The sequence below is a fragment of the Tenrec ecaudatus genome, chromosome 3, assembly GCF_050624435.1.
Source record: "Tenrec ecaudatus isolate mTenEca1 chromosome 3, mTenEca1.hap1, whole genome shotgun sequence".
Taxonomy (NCBI): domain Eukaryota; kingdom Metazoa; phylum Chordata; class Mammalia; order Afrosoricida; family Tenrecidae; genus Tenrec; species Tenrec ecaudatus.
The window spans coordinates 203,985,738-204,007,050 of NC_134532.1; positions in this window are offsets into that span (position 1 = coordinate 203,985,738).

Genomic DNA, 21,313 nt, shown 5'->3' on the forward strand with positions numbered 1-21,313 from the left:
GGTGTGCTTCTTCCATGTGGGCTTTGATGCTTCTCAGCTAGATGGTCTCTTGTTTATCTTCAAGCCTTTAAGACCCCAGATGCTACATATTTTGGTAGCTGGGCACTGTCAGCTTTCTTCACCATATTTGCTTATGCACACATTTTTCTTTGGCAATTCTGTCAGGAAGGTGTGCATCCTGGAATGCCAGTTTATTAGAACAAAGTGTTCTTGCATTGAGTAAGTGCTTGAGTAGAGGCCCAATGTTCATCTGCTGCCTTAATACTAAACCTCTAAATATATGCACATAGACCTGTTTCCCCACACTCATATAAATATATTTACATAAGTACATTCCAATCTTTGGACATCTATAAATACACAGGAATCTATGTATAGCCTCCTCCCTGGGGGAGGGACAGCAGAGAAGAGGGCCGGGGGAGATGCCAGATAGTGTAATATATGACAAAATAATAATGATACATGAATGATGAAGGGTTCGTGAGGTAGGGGGTGTGGGGAGAGAGAGGGAAGATGTGCAGCAGATATTAAGGACTCAAGTAGAAGGCAAATGTTTTGAGAATGATGATGGCAACAAATATGCATATGTTCTTGACACAATGGATGGATGTATGGATTGTGATAAGAATTGTACGAGTCCCCAATAAAATGATTAAAAAAATAAATAAAACTAAAAAAAGCAAATAAGATTCTCCTTAAAAAAAAGTCATGGTTATTTTCATAGTTTTCGGGACCAGGCTTGAACCACCCCAAACATGCTGTACATGTTCTCCTAAAGTCAGCAGAAACCATTCAGTTCCTAACTCCATCAAGGGACCACTCTGCTTTCGACTTTCTGAAAAAGTGACAGGTCATTATCCCACTAGCTAATAGTGCAACTCCAGCGAAGGAGCATGAGGGGGTAGTGGTGGTGAATTTTGCCAGATATTTGTTGTTTTGAATCCATCAAAGGCTGGAGAAAATATCTAACTTTTCAGCTAAACATTTAAATTCATTAACATCTTTCCGCATGCTTATCTCTGGTGGTGGGGCTCAGCTGGTCATCATAGACCTTCTCAGTATGGCACTACTTTGAATCATAATGGACACAAAACACTAACACCTATTCTCTGACTGAAGTTCAGTTTGCCACAACAATCAGCCTAGGGTGGTCATTCAAAAGATTGTTATTGGTAAAATGGTAAAATGATCATTTATAATTCCCAGACTGTCAGTCTTCATTTCTAAGCTTAAATTGAAAATGTAGCAAGATGCTATTCTTTCCCAAACACAAAGTGGGAAAGATAGAATTACAATTTATTTTACACAAAGCATAACATTGGTTGTTTTTAAAGAAATCCATCTACAAATGTTTTTATCCATAGCGGCATTGCCTCTGTACTTTCAATTTAGTTTAGAGTTGGACTTCAGAGAGTGAAAAGACTCAGATTTTACACATAATGAGTTTGAGCCACATGGTTTTCAGCACTTTAACATACACATTGGATTTCATTGCTACTGTCTCAGTCAGCTACTAACACCTCTTTCTCTGTTTGGCTGTATATCCATCCTTCCATGAATCCATGCATCCATCCATGCAACCATCCACCCTCTGTGCATTAATGCATCCCTAAATCCATGCATCTATCTATGTATCCATCCACCCATCTTTCCATGAAGCTACATATCTATCCGCATATTTACATACCTATCTACCTATCTATCCATCCATCCATGCAACTATGTACCTACCTACATACTGACATACCTATCTACTTATATATCTATCCACCCATCCATCCATCCATTCAACTCATCCACATAACCTATGTCCTTATCTACCTACAACTCTATCTCTCTGCCTATGAAAATTAACATATAAAGTTCTGATAGTTTTTTGCGGGATGGTTTGTTTGTTTATTCAGAACCCATCTCCACCTATAGTCCGTTGTTTGTGCCCTGGTGGACTCCCGAATCTGAACTGTATGCATGTACTCCGTTGGACTCTAGCTTTTTGGCGGCTGTGTCAAATGAAAGTACTGATACAGAGAGGAGGGTAAGAGGAGAAGGTTGTGTCAGTGATCCTGCTGTGACCTCTATTTTTTCCCTAAGGTTATAGTTTCAGCTTAATAGGAAATAGTTACAGCCTGTTATTCTTTCTTTCCCCCTGTGTTTTTCTAATTCAATGGAATACACAAGTTCCTTTTGATATAGAATCACTATGCATTGGAATGGACTCAGTGGCAGTGAGAATGTTATTGATCTTTCAGATACTAACACCCACACTCAAAAGATAAATAGCCCAAACCAGAGCTCAGTGAGTTGGGGTTCACACACACTTGCAAAATCCTTCATCAACTCACTCACTACCCTAGAGTCACTGCTAACTCAATTTATTAAAAATTCCACCACAGCTTTCTGGATTCCTGGACCTCAAACACCTGAAAACTTCCTGCATGCTTACTCAGTGAATTAAAAGTTACTGATCTGAATTCTCCCTTGAAAGTGTGGTTAAACCAGAGAATGTACACTGGAACAGATAGGAGCTGGAGGCACAGGGAATCCAGAGCGGATAATACCTTCAGGACCAGCGGTGTAAGAGGTGATACTAGGAGGGCATAGGGAGGGTGGGTTGGAAAGAGGGAACCGATTACAAGGATCTACATGTGCCCTCCTCCCTGGGGGATGGACAATAGAAAAGTGGGTGAAGGGAGACATTGGACAGGGCAAGATATGACAAAATAATAATTTATAAATTATCAAGGGCTCGTGAGGGAGGGGGGAACGGGGAGGGAGGGGAAAATGAGGACCTGATGCCAAAGGCTTAAGTGGAGAGCAAACGTTTTGAGAATAATGAAGGCAATGAATGTACAGATGTGCTTTACACAATTTACACAATTGATGTATGAATGGATTGTAATAAGAGTTGTATGAGTCCCTAATAAAATGATTTTCAAAAAGTTACATGACCTTTAAAGTAGATAGAGAATAGAATTCCTAGTCTTACCTAACCCATTTATATGAATATATCTATCTATTTATCATATATATATATATATATATATATATATATATATATATCCACCTACCTACCTTATATATCTGAAGATCTCTGGATAGTCAAGGATTCAGAATTGTCCTATTGGCTCCGTGGTTTGTAACTTGTGGTAAAGCTACTGTCTCTTTCTCAGACAGTTTCCTTGTCCAGAGATTTACAATAATGTCCTCACTCAGTGTTCTGCCATTAAAAAAAAAATTCTAACTCTTGTAAGATCTTTATTCACCAAATCCTTCCCAGTTGATCTGTTTTAATGAACATGGATAATACCCTAGTCTAAATTTTCATTTTTATGTTTGATTGACACTAAAATTAAGCTCTAAAACTGTACAAGTGATCATCAAAATGCTTATACAAAATATATGTAAGGGAAAAAGTAAGTATTAATTGAAGAAAACATTTTGTATCAAAATAGTTCATACTTCCTTGTTGTAACAGGAATTAGCTTGAGACACTAAAAAGGACAAGGTGCTAGTTTGAAAAGAGTCTCTATCTCAACAAGAACAAATATCAAATTTATGATGACCCTCTTTGGAAGAATGTTGAAGTTATTGCTGTTTTATGAAAAGTTATGGGGACGTATTTTGGCTGGTAGTACCTGAAACCATATAAGCTCTGAGCAGCTGTGTAAGATGCAACTACTTATCTCTCCATCTGGAAGAAAGATGAGCAATTAAAAATTAAAAGACACTAGGGAAAAATCAGTCAATAGTCTCTCAGTCTCTGGAACATAAAGACAAGAAGGATTAAATGATACCTGATTGTCACTACTAATTGCTCTGAAGTTGATCACTTTAGAAGGTACTAGATACAGTACCAAGGAGAAAAATTCTTAGAGACCAGACTTGTTGGTCAGATGGAGATGGGAGGACCCCCTAATGCTTTAGTCTTATACGAATGTTAGACAGCTATTCCCTACAATTAGAATTATATACATTCCATACAATGATCTGGAATGGAAATTATCCCTGTGTTAGAATATTCTACCTCTTCATATCAAAAAGTCAGCAATTACCCAAACATGATGGGAATAGATAATGGAGAGGTTCAATACCAGAGCTAAAACTAGGCCATGGGCTGACTGTAGAACAGACTATAAATTGCTCATATGTAAGTTCAAATTGAAACTGAGGAAAGGGAAAACAACTCACAAAAGGCAAACTATGATCACGAGTCAATCCTGTAAGAATTTCAAGAGCATTTCAAGAACTAATGTGATGCATTAAACACTAATGACAGAAGACTGAGCTGTGGGAAGACATCAAGGACATCTTACATGAATTAACAAAAAGTCATTAAAAGAGAGGGAAGAAGGAAAAGAACAGGATGGTAGACAGATTCTGAAGCTTGCTCTTCATTAATGGAGTAACTAAAGCAAGTGGAAGAATTGATGAATCGGAAGAGCTGAAGAGCTGAATCGAAAGTTTCAAAGGGCAGCTTGAGAAAACCAAGTAAAATATTATAATGAAATGTGAAAGTTTAGACACCCAAAAAGGAAGAACCCTTTCAGCATATCTTTAACTAAAATAACTAAAGAAAATCTTCAAACCTCAAGTTACAATGTCAAAAGATTCTATGGACAAAACATTGAAAGATGTAGGAAGCATTGACATGATATGAAAAGAACAGCAGCATGCCTTTACCAAAAAAAACCTTGTTGCCATTCCACCACTTCAGAAGGTGACATATGAGGAAGAACCAATAGTACTAAAGGAAGAATTTCAAGCTGCATTGACAGTATTAGCCCAAAAGACCCCAAACAAACAAGCTTCCAGGAATGAAATACCAACTGAAATCTTTCAACAAGATGATGAAGTGCTGGAAGCATTTCCTCGTCTACTCTAGGAAATTTGTAAGACAGGTACTTGGCCAACTTCCTGGAAGAGATCCATTTTGGTACCCATTCCAAAGAACAGTGACCCAAAAGAATACACAAGTTACAGGGCAATATCCTTTATATCACATGCAATTAAAATGTTGATCCAACAATGGTTTCCGCAGCACATTGACAGGGAGTTGTTAGGGGTTCAGGCCAGATTCAGAACAGGATATGGACCAAAGGATATTATTGGTGATGTCAGATGGATCTTGACTGAAAGCAGAGAATAACAAAAAGATGTTCAATTGCTTTGTTGACTAGGAAAAGACATTCCACAGTATGAATCTGAACAAGCTATGAATAGTCTTGAGAAAAATAGAAATTCCAGAACATTTTGTTGTATTCCTGTGGACCTTGTACACGAAGGCAATGGTACACACAGAGCAAGGGCATAGTGTGTGGTTTAAAACCAGGAAAAGTGTGAGTCAGGGTTGTATCTTCTCACCATATTTATTCAATCTGCATTCTCAACAAATAGTCTAAGAAGCTGGATTATATGAAGAAGAATCTGGCATCAAGGTGGAGGAAGTCTTATTAACAACCTAAAAGATGCAGATGACACGACCTTGCTTGCTGAAAGTGAGGAGGACTTGAGGCACTTGCTGATGACGATCATGGATGGCAACCTTCAGGGTGGATTACAATTCAAAGTACAGAAAGCCAAAATCCTTTCAAATTAATCAATAATGATAAAAGAGCAGTGTTGTCAAGTTTTTTATCTTGCTTGAATCCACAATCAATTCTCATGGAAGTAGTAATCAAGAGGTCAAATGCTACATTACATTAGGTAAATCTGCTGTACAAGATCTCTTTAAAGTGTTGAAAAGCAAGGATGTTACTTAGAGGATTAAGTTCTACCCTTACTCTAACCATGTTTTTTTTAATTGCCTCATCTGTATGTGCAATTTGGACAATCAATAAGGAAGACCAAAGAAAAACTGATGCTTCTGACTATGGTGTTGGGGAAGCATAGTGAAAGTACTGTGGACAGCCAAAGAACCAAGCTCTGTTTTGGAAGAAGTACAGCCATATTGCTCCTTAGAAGCCCAGGTAACGAGGCTTTGTCTCACGTACTCTGGGAATGTTACCAGAAGAGAGCACTTTCTGAGAAGGGCATCAAGCTCGGTAAAGCTGACCGCCAAGGAAGAAGAGGAAGACCCTGATGAGATGGACTGACGCTGAAATGGTGGCGACAACAATAAGCTCAAACAAAAGAGCATTTGTGAGTATGGTGCAAGACCAGGTGGTGTTTTGTTCCGTTGTATATGTGATCGCTATTACTTGTTGGGATCCATTCGAGGGCACCCTAAAAACAGCATCATGAGTGGAAACTATCGGACAGTGGACAGTATTTTACAAAAATAACAACAACTTTATGAGACAATCTAAAGTGACTTTATTAATTTTCTTTTGAAGATAAAGCAAAATTAAATCAATGCTTACCAAGAGATGGGCATGGTCCTGTCCAAACAAAATCCATTCAGTTATAGCAACACCACTAGTTGGTTTTTGTTTTTTGGTGTGGGAATGCTCAAGGATTTTTGCTGGTTGACTTTCCGGAGGACCAAAAAGCAATAGGATCTTCTCATTGTGAATGTTTTTGAGAATATTAGGTAACGTTTAATTAGCAAACACCTTTTGGAAAACTTCACCAATGAATCCTTCTCCAAGATATCAATGGTCCAGTTTATTCCTCTGATCAGACAGGGCAATTTTGTGTTTGGATGAAACCATGGAACTAACTAATTAAAGTGAACTAATGAACTGAACTAATTAAATCTATCCAACTAACAGTTTTGATTTTCCTTCTCTGACTTATTTTTATTTCCTCCTATTAAAAAGTTATCTATAAGATTATTTTTCACCTTATAATCATCTAAAAATATCTGCATCAACAAGGTTGAATTCCGTAGTTACTTTGAAGGATGTGATTGTTAGCATCACTTACAATCATGTCTTGAACTTGATGGTGTTGAGAAATAAAGCTTGAGTATCTTGTTTGTAATCTTAATTTCATTTCCTGACACTTTTTAAAACTCGTTCATATATAGGAACTTTTCCTTTCAATTGGTCATAGCAATTAAAAGACAAATAAAAATCTGTCCCAAAAAAGGGCATCATTCTTGGTAAAAATGAGGGTCAGTGAAAAGAGGAAGGTCCTTGAAATGGGTGGACACAATGGCTGTGAGAATGGCGTCAAACACAAAAACAATGTTCTGCATCGTGTAGCACTAGGTGGTACTTTGTTCTGCTGTGCACACAGTCATTTTGAATTGGAACTGATTCGATGGTATCTATCGTCAAAAACCAAGATCATATAAAGTCAATTTTACAGTATTTAAAAATCATCATTACATCCTTTTCAAAATCTGCCTGTATACATTTAATGGATCAAGCAAGTAATTAGACCCTTATTTTGTCATCTGGGCAAGAGTGTGGCTTACAGTCCTTTTGAGGTTGCAAAATGTTCCTGAGTTTGATGGAAAGGTAAAATAGATCCCAAAGTTCTGTTGTATTTGTGTGTGAGTGTGTGTGTGTGTGTGTGTGTGTGTGTGTGTGTGTGTGCATTATATGTGTGTTTGGGGGTGGTGGAGTAAGCACTTGTGTGTGAGGAGGTGATGAGAAGTTTTATTACATTAAAAACCACGTTTCACCTATTTTAGAAACACTAAATCAAAATGCAATGGCTTTTAAATTGAGACCCCATGATAAAAGCCTGAAGACAAACGAGAAAGATAAACCTCTGCAGTCTGCTTATGAAGCCCCTGTAGTTTCCAGTCATATAGAATTATCCTTCCTGTGTTTTAAATCTTTCTGAAATCCAGTAACTTTATACGGAAGTTCTTGGGTTCAGGGAAAATAAATGCAGCTAAAATATATATCATCTCTAGGGTATGGAATGCATGAGAGTCTGATGGAGGTAGTTTTATGCAACCACTAAATTGTATGAGAAGTTGCTTCCTTGACCTCAAAGAAAACAGAACCATCCCAAATACTAACATTAAGAAATGCTCTAAAATGAAAACAACTTTCATAGTAGCCAAGTTAAATTCATTCCTTGCAAGCATTCCCACAGAATAAACATAACATTTTCTTAAGCTCTGGCCTGTTAAACAAATCCAACTTTAAAGAAAGGGGGTGTTAAATGTTTCTCCTGAGAATGTTGTCCAAAACTGTAGTGCACGTGGAATATTTATGTAAGGCTTTCTTTTCTTTTTTTCTCTCATTCCATTTTTTCCCCCAACCAATTGTGGGTCCTGGGATATTTTAAATTCAATTCCAAATTGACTTTCACATCATAAAGGATGACAGACACTTAGATAATTCTGGGATCATTCATTTGGGGTTTAAGTGCTTTAGTTAAACAATGAAGTTGAAACAAAACACTTTATTCATTATCATTTTTATTGGCAAGGGAGCTTAGTGTTCAGGAAGACAGACATCTTCCTCTTTCAAAGCCCAAAGCTTTCTGCTTATTCTCAGAAGAGATAAGACAGCCGAAGTAGCGCAAACTTACACCACTCCAGTCTAGGCTTGGGTATGAAGAATAGAGCGATCCTGTGATGTTCTTTTTAATTTTTAACATGGCGTGCTACTACAAAGCTTCTATTTTTTTAAAGCATTTGTATTTATAGGCAATCACATGCAAATAGTTTCATCGCTAATAGCCACGATACAAATGCAAATAGGAGTATACTTAGTGGTTAAGAGGCAGCCCCATGACATCAAATTGCTTGGATTCAAATCCCAGCTCTGCCATTTAAACCACTCTGTGATTCTGGGGGGTGGGGGGAGACCACTAATCTCTGGAATATTTACTCACTGGAAGAACATACTTCTATAGTCAAAATGCTCTTTAGAAGTAAGGATGGTAAGATTTCCTCTTCCATACTTTGGGCAGGTTATCTACCAAGAGGGAACCGCCCCTAGACAAGGAAACCATGCTTGGTGAAGTACAAGGTCAGCCAATGAGAAGGACCCCTCAGTAGACTCAGAAACAGCAGAGATTCTGAGGCTGTCACAGGGTTGGGCGGTGCTTTGTTCTACTGTGCGTAGGGACAGTATAAATTAGGACTTTACAACATTGCCTAGTCTCTCTGTGCTTAACTTTCTTTCATCCACCAAATGGGAATAAAGATTTTATCTATCATAACAGGGTGTTGTGACTATTACATGAGTTAACATTTCAGAAGCAATTAAGATGCGCATACAGTCAGTGTTACCAGGTGCTGGCTCCAGCTTCTGCTATGGCAGAGAAGTGAGTTTTATTTTTCCATTCTAGACTCAATGCTGTTATTTATCAACCATTTTAACTTTTCCCTCCGTAAGAAGGCGGCATATTTAAAGTCTCTCCTGACTGAGTGCAAAGCTTTGTGCTCACATCGTGTCTTTCATTAGCCCGTTTCATCTTTACAGGGAACGTAAGAGGCAGAGGTGCAGTGGGTGCCCAAGTCCTAATCATTGCAGTTTGGTGAATCTAATAGATTATTCATGCAACTTGCTGAATGTGTTTTCATAAATAGTTTATCAACCAAATAAACCACTTAGAGATACTTTATTTTCATTATCTAACTGAATTACTATGGGAATTCTTTTGTAACTTGGTAACAATATTATTCCTTTTCACCTTCCAAAACCTAGACAGAGCTGACATTTGGTAAAAGACTCCCGCGTTGTCCTTAGGGACTAAGGTTTCCCACACACTCCTGCCATGTTTCCAATAGCTTCTTCTGAAAAGTGATTACTATAATTTTTCCCTCAATTAAAAAAGATAAGGTTTGGGAAGTTGGATTTTATATCAACTTGATCCTGTGTGAAGGGGTAGATGTGGAGACCAACTTGTCCGTCAGCTCATAAAGCGATGGTACATCCTTGGGATGTGGCCTTTCCTAGAGGTGACGCACTGGGGATTTCTCCTTTGTCTTTTTCACATTTCCTTTGCCCTGCTATGCCTTCATGTCTGCCTCCAAGGTGGCCTCCTGGGGGCTGCCCCATGCTGAGAGCTGTGGGCACCCTGCATGTCTCCACAGATCTCAGATCCAGGCACCTGTGATATCCCTACTGCCTGCTCACCTCTTGATGGCATCAGCTTGTAGCCAAGTGAGTCTTACAAGGACTCCAGCTAGCATCATGCTTAAGGACTTGAACTAGGCTGGGTTGGGAGGCCTTCCTGATACGAAATTCTTTCTTTTGAAATTCCTTCCTTATATAAAGTTCTTTCTCTTACACAAATGAGCATCGCTGGTGTATTTCTCTAGACAATCCCACCTAACATAGAGCTCATACCAGCTCTTGCCACCATGTCATTATTCCACAACCTTATTTCTCCTGACTCTCTTAAAAGCTGGCTAAGAAATAGAAGGTTCGTTATAAGTTGGACTGCTATGCTGATGCTCTTTGGGAACTGAACAATGCTCTTGGGGGTTTAGAGTCTAACAATCTGAGATCTTAGGAAGTAAAATAATTATCAATAAGCTTTCCCTGGAGAGCACAAGCAAGCCACTTTGGCAAGTACTCAGAGATTGTGTATGATCAAACAAGAATATTTGAGATTTCCATTCTAAATTAATTGTCACATGAGGTAAATTGTGGTGACAGTGATTTTAAATGATGACTTCTAATGTAATGAGGGTATCTTGAAGTATTTGATAAGGCCGTGAATAAGGAGACATGAACCCTTAGAGAGTGTACACATGCAACATATTTTAAAACGCACTTGTCATCTCCTCAAGCTGCCAGATCCCCATTCCCTTTATAATTTTGAAGTTTATACTTTGATTCACTGGAAAGGAACACATCCACATTAGTATGACTCTAAGTTTGCACATCTGGCATATTCCAATCTGAGAAAGTAAATATGTAAATATATCATGCCTAAGTGGAACTTTTTAGCATTCTCATACAGGAATCTAATTCAAATATACTGGAAAAATCCTAATGTTGATTAATTTGTGGTAATATCAACTTCGAAATAAACACCGTTGCTCTAGCCTTCCCTTTTTTTTTAAGCATTTGGAATTTGTTTTTATGGTCCCCATTATTTCCAGATGACAGGACGTGGTGCTGAAAACTATGGGAAAATATGGTCAAACTAATGGGCTTCCTGCCGACCAAATCAATCTGAATCATTTAATGCGGCTTCTATATTATCTCACTGTTGATTAAAGCCGAGGAAAATTACAGTACTGGAATCTCTTTAAGAGAAATTATCTAAAGAACTGGTTCCCGAAGAGGTGGGGAAATATGATCTATCTGCACACTTGAGGTACATCATTTTCAAGCAGTGCTTTTCTGCAATCCAGGCAGGAGCGGAGAATTTGGATTCCCAGTGGAGATGTCCCTCCAATCATGGCACATGTATGTCAAGCTGCTATCGGGGCTGAAGACTATGTTTCAACTTTTAAAATGGATATGGCACCCACGCTCCTGGGAATATGAAAGTTAGAAACCAGAATACCTTGGCTGATATTCTACATACAGGAAATTAAAAATGGCTTGTTAGAGATGAGGGATGTCAGAGGAAACCCAGGGTGGGGGGAGAGGTAAGAAATGCATCGGAGTTGATTAATTATTGAAGTTAACAATATGCCCATTATGAATGGTAGAGAAGCAATTCCTTAGAAATACATTTTATATGTCGACTGCTTTATGATTTGGACGTCATTCGCTGCACACTGAGATCCCAATGTTGAGTGATGGGCTTATTGATGTCGTTCTTGAGATTTGGCAGACAACCCTGATGCCCATGTATTAAATCAAAGGCTTCCACATCTCTCAAGCCTGTGCTAACACTCGCAGCATCAGGCACAGTGATCTGAGACTCCTCTCCCAGAGCTGTTTTCAATGAAGCCCGCTGAAGTTATCCAGATTGTAGGACTATTTCCCAAACCTAGGTGTAATGTTTCGCCTTTTTGAACCATGTTATTATAATTTTAGACATTTCATTTTTTTGGTTTTAGGTATTAATGTCCCACAACACCTATTCTGTCCTTTGATTCACGTTCGTTAGTTTATATCAATTTAGCATTGGCCAAATCCTTGGTGCCTTATGCGTTTTAAGCATTTTTTTAAAGTACCGATTATCTACTTCATACTGATTGTATGTCTGATTGGGAATATGCAGTTGGAGAAATCCAGCCAAGCACATGATAAGATAAAAAGAATCAATCCTGTAAATGATAAAATATATAGTTTTCCCTCCAAAATTATATTGGGTAAAGAGTCGATATTTAGGTTTGTGAAAACTAGCAATTTATATATATACATATATATATATTATTTAAAAAGGAGAGAAGAAATAGGGAGAAAATCAGCACAGAATGCTGTTTCTAGCTTTTATTCTCCTGAAGTCAATTTAATCATTAAATGTAGACATAATCTGGATTCTGCTCTAGGTAAGGTAGATTCTTATAAAATTCTATGGTTTGATATTATGGAAAGCTATATCTGAAAGCTCCCACAAGATTTCTGGAATTATTCACACACTGTATTTGAGTAACCTAAAAGTATCAAGAGAAAATTTCATAAATGTGATATTTATAATATATTGTGCTCTGTATATGTATTTATTGCTAATACTTAAATTCCTTAGAAAATAAAGACATCTGCTTAGTCTACAGTTAGGCATACTTTTAATAAAGTATGAAAAGTTTGAACTATGCCTTCCAAAATTTAGTATTCAAGATAATCTGGTGGACAGACACAAAATGAAATATATATTTTTTAACGCTTAAAAATCCCTGTTAAAAGTAAACTATAATATAGCCATTAAATTTGGGGAGGGGTCAGGGTCTATAAACCACAGTCATTAGGCCAAACCCAACCCACTGTGTTTGCTTTAACTACACTTTTATTAGGACATGTGTTAGATCAGGTTGACTAGAAAAACAAATCCAGGGTTGATATATTTATATCAAGCAAACATCCCGACCCAGTCCAGATCAAGTCCATAAATCCAATACTAGTCCATAAATCCCTCTTCAGACTCATGCATCCACAGTTAAGGATATAGAACGAAGGAAGATCACAGGCTGGTGGTTTCAGAGTCTTGTAAATCCAATGGCAGTCATACATTCCAGGGCTCTGGCTGCCATCATTGTGGCTAAAAGTGGCTCATCCACATCAACAGGACAATGAAGGCACATAGAGAAGCAGGAGGTTCCTGTGTCCTTAAGAGAAGGCCACACCCACGAGGTTGTACCATCATCTGTGACCGATTGATAGGCAGACTCCACCCCTTCCCTCAATTTAACAAGTTGACCTGGGATTATGTAAGAGCCACAGAACACCAGTGGTCATTTGTTTAAGTACTGTCAACAGCTGGCTTCCTGTAATGGAGTTGAAAATCCCAGACAGGAACCATGTTTTAGGTTAGAGCACCTGGGGAAACAAAAACAGTGAAGCTTATGCATGTATCTATGTTGTTGTTGCAAGGGGTCTGCTTGGTTCAGACCGCCTACTAGCCAAGCATGTCGTCCTTTTCCACACAGTGGTTTCTCTTGGTGACATATCCAAGCAACAGTAGATGACGTTTCACTGTCTTCAAAGGAGCACTCTGATTGTACTCCTCCCAGTACAACCAGACTTATCTGTTATTCTGGCACTTGGTGTTACTTTCAATATTCTTCAAGAAGACCATCATTCACATTCTTCAATTATTCTTTGGATTTCCTTATTTAATGTCCAATTTTCACATGCATATGAGGCCATTAAAAATACCCCGACTCGGGTCAGGCACAACTTAGTCCTCAAAGTGACATCCTTGCTCAGCACTTCAGAGAGGTTTTGTGCAGAAGATTTGTGCATTGCAATACACCATTTCAATTCCTGATGGCTGCTTCCATGAATCTTGATTGTGGATCCACATAAACTGAATTCCTTGCCAGCTGCAGCGTTTTCTCTCTTTCCTAGACATTATCTGATAGTTCAGTTGTGGAGATTTTGGTTTTCTTTACTTGCATCTGTAATCTACACCAGGGGTTGACAAACTGTGGTTCTGAGCCATATGAGGCTCTTTTGGTCCATGCATGTAGCTCTGAAATAACACTGATACGTTTTAAATGACATTACTCAGAAAACAGTGATTTCATTTGTTTGTAAAAATATATTTATGGTTCTCAAAGGATTTATAAATTGTTGTGAGGGACAGGAATTGGCTCTTCCGTCTCAAACGTTTTTTGATTCCTGATCTATACCAAATGCTGTAGTTTTTTATCTTCATCAGCAAGTGCTTCGAGTGCTGACCTTCAAAAGTAAGATTGTGTCATCTACACATTGCAAATTGCTAATTAGTCTTCATGGAATCCTGATGCAATGTTCTTTTTCATATAGCACAGCTTCTCCAGTGATTTGCTTTGTATATAGATGAAACAAGTATGGTGAAAGCATACAATTCTGACACCAATCTTTCATGGTTTTTAATGACTGCCTCTTGGTTCGTGTATCTGTTTGAGTAATTGGAAATCACTAGGTCTTAATTGCCAAGCCAGCTGAGTTGACATAAAACTCTATCATAATCAATTCCTTGTCAGTTTGGTACCTGTGCCCATCTCCTGTCACCATATGTAATCTATAAAAACAAGGACACAAAATAGAGGACAGTCCAAAAGGAGATGTATTGGCACTGTACTACAACAATGGGTTCAACCATAGTCATGATGTGAGCATGGCCCTGGGCCAGCAGTATTTTGTTCCTCTGTTCATACGGTCTCTATAGGTTAGAACTGACTTGATGGCACCCAACAACAACAATCTATCAAAGAAGGCAATTTCAAAGTCATACCTGCAGCTAGCATGATACAGCTAACGTGCCGGCAGCTAAAAACACACCAACCTCATTTATATCTTCTATTTTACATGTGAACAAAGCAAAATTATTTGATGCATGCATACAAGGAGGAAGTAATCACAAACAAGTATAGTCTTCATTTTTTGCAACTAAGCTTGTGACTCATTACCAGTAAGTCAATGCCGACTCGTGTTGACCTGCATCTGTGAGTTTCTGAGGCCATAAGTTGTTATAGGATCAGACAGCCTCACCTTCCTCCTTCAATCTAGCTGGTGGTTTTGAACTGCTGCACTTGTAGAATGCAGCCCAATTTGTAACCACTATGACAACAGAGCTCACAGCAATCACGTGAGAGTAGCTGGCGTTTATAAATACTCTCTTCTATCACCCATTCTATAGTCCCTTTTCCGTTGGACATGGTCTTTGCCTGGTGGGGTGAAACAAATCTTCATTCCTGAAAGTTCTATTTGTCGTCATGGAATTTGGTTGTTGTAGTTTACCACTGGCTTTAATCATAGGGATTAGTAATATTAAGACCTAACAAAAGGAATCTCCTGGTCTCCAAACATATTCCTCTTTTCCTTGTTATGTCGATATGAGCTCCCCTTGGTAATCAAGATTAATCATTCCACCTAGTATAATAACTCCCTTCTTTGCCTGTTGGTTCAAAGGCATGCCACACTCAACCGAGCATTCTTAACTTCCAGTTCCATTGAATCAATGTTGTGTTTGTAGAAGAGAGTATTTTTCCACCTCTGGAAGAGAACAGGGTCACAGAAATAGAAAGAAAAACTGTGAGCAACTCCCTAGGAATTATACTGAGTAATGAAACTCCCATTTCTGCCCTTTGGTTCTTGGATACATGACCTTGGCTATTAGAGAAACGGTGCCATGCATTGGCTGTGAGAATAGAGCATGCACAACTTTCTAAAGACCATTCTCCAAAGCCAGTAAGGTGTCGCCACCTGTTTGAAGCCAAAATTGCGTCTGTAATTGTATCAAGCCGTCTCCTTTAGAATGAAGAAGGACATTGTAAGACAGTAAATTCCCTGAGAAAGGGTTAATTGCCACATCTCATTTGCTCTGCAGTGTGTCACTTACTGTGGGTAATGCTGGGTGAGATAGCATGCTGGAGGAGAAGGCAAACTACAAATGGTAGTTTGGGCAGAAGCTTTGTGTGAAGGGATGGCAAATCCATATACGAAGGATGTGTACATTCCAGTAAGAACAAAATATTGTCCTTTTCATAATAGAACTTCCCTTAGGTAGTCAGTCTGCCACTAGGTTGCTGGCTAAGCTCCTTGATCATTAGTCCTAAGTTACAGACTCAGTGTCAGACTGCTGCTGGATTGAATGCTTAGCAGTGGCAGGAGCCAAGTCATCCTTGGTGAATAAAACACCTTGTTGCTGATAACACTGACAACCTCTATCTCTACTACCTTGGTCACTTTGTTCATGAAGTCCTTGGGCAATGACAGGAGTGATGGGGAAAGATAATGGCTGGTGCCAAAGAACATATGTTATTAAAGAACATACCATACTATCTGGTGATGGTTTAAAAGGCAAAGCTGGCCCTTTGGTAAGAAGTCACATGAGGGGGAAAAATAAACCAAAAATAAAAAACAACCGTGCTCTTTTGTTCCATTCAGAGATATCTGTCCATACACATCTGCTTCACATCTGCTTGTCACCAATTGTCTAATCATGCTGTTTCCAAGAACCTGATCACACAGACAAATGACTAGCCACAGACCATGAATCAAGATGCAGTCCTTCCTCTGGCCATTGCCTTTTCCAAGAAAAGTGAACAACCAAGTACACTGCTCTGAGTTTTGCCATGGAAAGTGTTTTCTTTCATCACTGTCCCCAGCGGGTCCCAGAAACGGGATGCACTGCTGTTGCCGTGAGTGGTGCCTGAATAGTGCACAGAACATCTCTGAAGCACGCATGAGTTTTCTCTTCTACAAATTATCCTCAGGAACTCCCTGGAAGACCATAGGTGCAGACTGGGAGACAGACGGTGATATGAATGAAGACCATCGACATTTGGGATACTTCCTCATGTGATTTACTGCTGTCTTCAGCTCCCGCTTTAGTCCAGTCTTGTAGAGACCACTTTCATTTAGTGAAGGAGTATTGCTGGGTGGAACTAATTTTATGACTAACTAGGTCATCAAATACCAAGTTCACAATGGACAGCTTAGGCCCCCTGGTGATGGTGACTTGGTGACCCTCATTGGTCACTGGCATTGGTATTCGGTCTTTACTAAAGTCTAATAACAATTCAAATGCCACTTCTCAAAAGCAAAGTAGTTATCTGATGAGGATGGCATGTATTTTCTGCAAAATCCTAAGGGTCTGCACTATGAGTCACCGATAAGGACCTGCCAAAGACTTTAAACTTCATCTCTCTCATCAAGCACCATTGGATCAGTATGATCACTTGACCTAAGGGGCAGAGTGGTTTGCAATGTTGTCTGAAACTAATGCAGAGGCTGCCCTTACTCTGTGCCCCACTCAAAACCAGCAGCTTTTTAAGTCAGCTTATATATAGGCTGGAATAGTGATTATAGTAAGAATGTTACTTCTAAAATTAAAAAGTGTTGCATATCCTTTGTAGCTGTGGGCAGGGCTAGGTATAATATATTTTCCTTTAGTAGGAATCTATGTCAAGAGACACCAGTCTCTGGGAATGGACATCATGTTCAGTAAAGTGGAATGTGGAAGAAAAGGAGGAAACCCCTTAAGGGGATGGATTGACTACAGCAATGCACAGTGGCTATAGCAATGAATTCAGTCATAACAATCATCGTGAGGATGGTACAAGATTGATACCTTTATGATGCACATAGAGTCACTAAAAGCCAGAACTGACCTGGCAGTTTCTTCTCGGATTTTGACATTCATTTTAAAGCATCCTACACACATAAAGCATTTCAGAGAGTAGAAACTCTTTCCTTTGTCAACACCGTTATTAGTGTCTCTGCTAAAAATAATAAGATAGTTGGTGAGTTGGCTCTGTCTTAGAGTGACCTCACGGCTGTCAGGGTAGAATGATGCTTCATAGGCTTTTCAATGGCTGAGTTTTCTATGTATATTTCCAAGCCTTTCTCTCCAGCCCCTCTGGGTGGCTGCAAAGATTCTACCTTCGGTTTGGCAGCTGAGTGTGTTAACCATCTACTTTCCTTATTATAACCACTAACATTCGAGCCTTGAGCTGTGCAAGGGACTATGCTGAGTGCTTCAAACCATCACTGCGTTACAGACTAGGGAAACACTGAGAGGTAGATTTTGTGATTCCAATTTTAGAAAAGGACCCCAGACTTGAAAAAAAAAAACAATTAAATAACTCATTCAAAAGGAGTGAAGAGCAGTTTGAAGCTAGGCATACCTCTGAAGAAAATCATCTTAGCAAATAACCTAGTGTGCCTTCCAACATTCGGCATGGACCCTGCTTGCCCTCCCCCTAACATTATCAGCATCTCCACCCAAGCTCCCCTTAGAACTGAGAAACAGGGTAGGCCGCAAGCAGAGCAACAGATGATCTAATTGATTTTACCAGGACAGAAAAAGGCATCTCATCCTGCCATAGAATGTGTAGTAAACAATAATTGGTTTCGCAGTACACTCTGCAAACCGTTTAGTATTTAAGTGGTAATCGAAATGAAGTGGTGTAAATGTCTGATAGTACACTCAGCAATAACTACAATTCTCAACAGACAAGATTGCTGATTGGCTGCTGGAACTCCACAGCTAGGAGCTCACGGATTGCCATCGAGTCAATTCAGACTCACAGTGACTCTACTGGACAGCTTAGGACTGTCCCTGTGGATTTCCAAGATGGTACTTCCTTCTCTGGAGGGGCTTCAAGCTAACTTTGCGATTAGCAGTGCAATGCAAACCCCGACACACTACCAGGGCTCCTGAACCACCAGCAAGACCAGCTGCCTATACTCCCTTGGCCATTTCCCCAACATCGCAATAACATGACCATATATTTCTCTTGTTTGAATTTTTTTATCTTTATAGATTTTTTGATAGAGCTGTGGTAGCATGGTGATTACAAGTTAGGTTGCTTTCAGTTAAAAATCACCAGAGACTCTGTAGGAAAGAGCTGAGGCTTTTAACTCCTTTAGCAAGTACAGGCTTGGAGAGTCCTTGGGATCATTTTACCCTGCCCTATAGGATCTCTACCACTCAGCATAGACTCTATGGCAGTGAGATTAGTCTGGTTATAAGGCAGAATTTTTTTCTCTTTGATCAATATGGGTCCACTCTTCTAAGTTGTTTACACCACTATGTGAACCCATCAATGGTAAGTTACAAGGTAGGAAGACAATCATTAATTCAGGAATGCGTGTTACAGACTTATATACTGTAGCACTTGGAACTTCTCCCTAACTTTGTACTACTCTAATAAATAAGCCATCCTACTTTGGGCTCCCTTAGGACCATGGGCTTTCAGTACTCAGTTATTTTTATCATTTCTGTTTCTTTTGAGCTCTATCTATTATTTTAGCAGCCATCACGGTAGCTTCACTTATAGAAATAGTGCTGAACTCAACAATAACTCAGTCGAAAATGTGGTCAGAGGCTATAGGAAATCCAGTCATGCGAGGAGGTAGAATTAGAGTTGGGTTTAGTTTGAGATTTAATGAAACAGAGTGGAGAATTTGGTTCATAAAACATGAAGACTTGTTTGTGCAACACAGGGTCATCTGAGTTTGGCTGTGTCTGGCTATTTTCTTTGGATTTGAAATGTAAGTGTTGGATTCATTGTTTACTTATGTATTTCCCTCAAACATTTGTAGTTTCTATGTTTAAGAGAATTCACTACCTCTTTGTTAAAGGAAAATGAGTTATATTTTAAATATTACCTGTGGTGTCTAAATAGGACTTTTTAAAAAATGTTGGCATATACTGGCACTATCTCAAATAATTTCACTCTGTATCTTCATACAGACATGAGATTTCTAAGATTTTAAGTTAACTATTTAATTAGTCTAAAGGACAGATTTCATTTATGTTTATGAGGAATGGCACTTGAACATTCTGAGAAATGGATTAATAAGAAAGATTTGGCGTTGTTCAAGAGTCTTCACAACTTGGTTAATTTGCCTTTTTATTCATCTCAGCCTACCCTCCCCAGGTGTTCCATTCTTAACTAGAACCAGTATCTTATCTTTGAGGGGTCAATGCATTTGAATACCTTCACTGTTTCTTCTGCTAGGAATGAACACGTTACCCACCTCATCTCATCTACCGTTTTTCATTTGATCCGTTCCCATTGGTTCTTGTAAACATGACTCAGTACTGGAGAAGCTTTCTATGCAGAAGTAATGCCTCCTCCTCATACTAACTACACCTTCCATTATGAATTATGTACTGACCCGGTTCTTCACTTGTGCAAGAATTTCCCCAAGACAAGCCGATGCCTTGTTTACTGTATTCCATCTTGAGTGCTTTGTGATGAACCTCCCATAACCGAATACTTTTAAAATACTTGTTTCTATATTTGTAGTCCTAGTTATGATCTTTCTTCATTTAACTTTGAGTTTGTTTACTGTTTGCATACACACACACACACATATACTATGTTTATGGTCAGGTTAGTTTAGAGGAAATGATTGAGTAAAATAAAGTTCACTTTCTGATGATGAGAGTGTAAGTGGTATATTCTAGTTATCATCTTGGGATACAAAGGGAAACAATTTATAATATTGAGAAATCCTGCCTTCTTTTTTTTTTTTTTTTTTTTTTTTTTAAACATTTTATTAGGGGCTCATACAACACTTATCACAATCCATACATAGACATACATCAATTGTATAAAGCACATCTGTAGGAACCCATTCTCTCTCTTGAGGTTTTAGTATGGCTTTCAGAATCATTGATGATGTCCAAAAAGCCAATTCTCCTTGAATCTTTCACTTGAACTCAGAATTCAGACATATGCAGATGAAAACACCATGGTTGGCCACATAAAATGACCAGAGAGAAAGTTGTTAGTGGCTCATCTTTGGCCATTGCCAAAATTTAGCTTGTACCAAAGGCATACTTGGCAGAGAGGAAGCAAAGAGAATGCAGCTGCGTGGTTTAAGTAGCTTATTTTTCTTTGCTACAATAATAAAGCACAAAGATTGACTTAAATTCTGCCTGACCATATACTTAATAGAATATCACTTTAGTAGATATTTTTGCTGTGTATTCATATTTGTGATCAGCCTCCTTGAAAGGAACATGATGGCCATGCTCCCTTAGTAAATAAACTTGCCAAAATAACTTTAAGTGGAAAAACACATTGAGTGGAAAAACACATTCCATGTCCTACAGACAGCCCTGAACAGTGGGTGCACAAATTGCTACGATATTTTCCTTTGTGATGTAAGTGGGCGTTATGCCATATCAAAAAGAGTCTGGCTGCCCGGGCCTATGAATTAGAAGAACATAGGTTTATCTAACCTGAATGATGTAACCTGTATTTTTTTGGCTACCAAGATTTAGGCGATGGCACATCAATCACTTGCCTTTTAAAGTATTACATAATCATAATGGCCTTCAAACGTTGGTGCCACCAAATTACAGCGGCAGGGGTTCAAGGCAGTCACAG